Genomic DNA, 3,000 nt, shown 5'->3' with positions numbered 1-3,000 from the left:
GTCTCATGGGTGATTCCCTGGGGACCAAAATGAACATGCCATCCAGGAGGTAAGTCTAGAATGACAGTCTTTGCCCTCCAAACCAGAGGCCTGAAGCTAATGAACTTTAAATAACCATCAGCCCCAGGATTTCTCTGGCTGCCCCACCAGGTTCACAGAGCCCTAACTCAGTGGCCCCTGTCCAGCTACTGTTAGGGACCCCTCCTCTTTTTTATCACCTGAATTTGAGCCGACTTGGGGACAGAGTAAGTGTGGTCCGGTTTGGATTTCTGAACTGGTGTGGCCACATGTGTTCCACCAGGTATGTACCTCCACTGAAGCCACTGTCCCCACAGGGCACTTGTAAAAGACAGGATAGGGCGTGTGTGTGTGTGTGTGTGTGTGTGTGTGTGTGTGTGTGTAAGGTCCCTGATGAGAGGGGGCTCTGCCCAGATTCCACATTGGGGGGGGGGCGCACTATCCTTTGACAATGAAGATGTGACCCCTTGGGGTAGGTATCCCTGCCCTCCTGCCTTCTCTAGGGCTCTGCTATTTCAGGGAGCCTCGTTGTGAGGTGGGTGGATGATGGAGGGGTTGGTTCCTCATTTGCCCTGGGCAAATGGGCCTGGGTTTGGGAAAGGCCAGTCGACGCATAAGGCTTAGCTGCCTTGAGAGAGCAGGGGCTCTGCCCAGAGCTGAGCACCCTTCTCCTCCCCCTTGAACCCATAGGAGAATTCTGGGGCATCTTGGAATTAACGTGACGGATTAGCATGTACATGCAAAGCCACGGCAGGGTGGGGGTGGGGAGTCTAAAATAAAATACTATTTTTACTTGAAGTTCCCTCTAGACAAAACTGACTTGGAATCGGAACTGAAGCTCTAGATACAGCCTCACCAAAGTCTGCCCTGCAGGTGCTGAGTTCATCTGCGAGGAAGCCGTTTTTTTTTTATGATTTATTTATTTCATTTATATGAGTGCGCTGTAGCTGTCTTCAGACACACCAGAAGAGGGCGTCAGATCCCATTACAGATGGTTGTGAGCCACCATGAGGTTGCTGGGAATTGAATTCAGGACCTCTGGAAGAGCAGTCGAAGAGCAGTCAATGCTCTTAGCTGCCAAGCCATCTCTCCGGCCCGAGGAAGCCATTTTATGTCAGCTCGGACCCCTCTCTCTGGGCTAAGCCCGCCTTTCTCCCAGGAGATTGCTCCCCGAGATTCACTCCCACTTTCTGGGACTTCAGCCAGGATTCCAGCTTGTCTTTCTGGACACAGCCCCAGGGGTTGTGACAGGGTTGAGGGGAGGGGGTGGGGGTCAGGGGTGTAGGTGAAAGGTGACATTGCCAGGGTAAGCAAGGCTCAGCTGCCCTCTGTCCTCCTCAAGAGGGGCTTCTGGGAACACTCGCAGCCTGTTTCTGCGGCTACCTTGTTGACAGACATTTCATTTTTATCATTTGTATTGAGTTTGTTTGCTAGTTAGCAGCTCTTTACTGAGGTGTTGTAATAATCTGTGCTCCCTGAGAAAAAGATTCACTAGAAAAATTTGTCAAGGAAGGGTTTTTTGTTTTGTTTTTGTTTCAGGTGTTTGAGTGTCTGTCTGTGTATCATGTGAGTGCAGTGCCTGCTGAGGCTAGGTGAGGGAGTCACATCTCTGGGGACTGGACAGATGGTTGGGAGCTGCCATGTGGGTGCTGGGAATTGAACCTGGGTCCTCGGGGAGAGCAGCCACTCCTAACCCCTGTGCCACCCTCCAGCAACTCCCCTCTCCCTCCCCTCTCAGGAAGGTGTTCAATGCTTAAATCAATCCCAATGACTGAGGTAATCCACCCAGCTTGCAGCTGTGGTGCTAACCCCAAGATTCTTTTTTTTTCCTTTTTTTCTTTTCTTTTTTAAAGCATTTTTTTTTTCCCTGCTAGGTGCTGATGGCACACACCTTTAATCCCAGCCCTGGGGAGATACTACAGATCTCTCAGTTTGAAGCCAGCCTAGTCTACAGCGTGTAGTTATATAAAACAATCCAGGCCATAGCGGGCTCTGTGCTGGCAGGTCTCCCCACCTCCATAGGAAGTCCCAGTCCCAGACAGTGGTGTGCCCCGGTCCCCAAGGCCTGCTGTCTGCCTGTGACTTCCCATGAGCCTCCAGAGGCTGATAATTTACCAGCCAGATTTATAACAGTAAGTTCTCAACTCCCAAAATGCCCACACAAAGAACTCATAACTCAACTGATAGAGATACAAGCTGCATACCTAGATTGGACAAATGTGCCCTACATTACTCAATTGTCTATCAGAGCAATCCCCAGTTACTTATGGCTCCTAGGACCACGTGGCAGGTGATTCTGGCTCATCACCTTCTCCTTTAGGTACCATCTTGTCTCTTCTGTCTCCTCCTACCCTCTCTCTCTCTCTCTCTCTCTCTCTCTCTCTCTTTCTCTCTCCCTCTCTCCCTCTCTCCCTCTCTCCATCTCCCCCTCTCCCTCTCTCTGCCTCTCTCTCTGTCCCTTCTCTAAAACTTTCAGCTCTGCCTTTTTCCACTGCCCAATCACAGGTCTAGCCTTATCTGACTTAATAAGATTTCACCTGACCTCACCTGCGTACATGCACCTCTTTGACGGGGCAGGAAAAACAGTCGATCCACAACACTAGTCTACAGAGTGAATTCTAGGACAGCCAGGTCTACACAGAGAAACCCTGTCTCAAAAAGACAGATACTGGGCCGGAGAGGTGGCTCAGTGGTTAAGAGCACTGGCTGTGCTCTTCTGAGGTCCTGAGTTCAATTCCCAGCCACCACATGGTGGCTCACAACCATCTGTAATGGATCTGATGCCCTCTTCTGGTGTGTCTGAAGATAACTACAGTTTACTCATATAAATGAAATAATAAATCTTTTTAAAAAAACAAGCCGGGCGTGGTGGCGCACACCTTTAATCCCAGCACTTGGGAGGCAGCGGCAGGCGGATTTCTGAGTTCGAGGCCAGCCTGGTCTACAGAGTGAGTTCCAGGACAGCCAGGGCTATACAGAGAA

General features: G+C 50.4%; 1 protein-coding gene across 1 annotated transcript in view; it reads left to right on the top strand.

The window, feature by feature from the left end:
- LOC110324909 overlaps window positions 1–3,000 on the top strand; it is a 13,025-nt gene continuing 10,025 nt past the window's right edge. Inside the window, exon 1 of the mRNA XM_021202637.1 lies at window positions 1–49. The gene's annotated coding sequence lies outside the window, so the exon portion shown is untranslated. The remainder of the gene's footprint in view (window positions 50–3,000) is intronic.

This window comes from Mus pahari, chromosome 7 (genome assembly GCF_900095145.1).
Source record: "Mus pahari chromosome 7, PAHARI_EIJ_v1.1, whole genome shotgun sequence".
Classification (NCBI taxonomy): Eukaryota; Metazoa; Chordata; class Mammalia; order Rodentia; family Muridae; genus Mus; species Mus pahari.
This window is presented reverse-complemented; position numbering and strand designations above follow the sequence as displayed.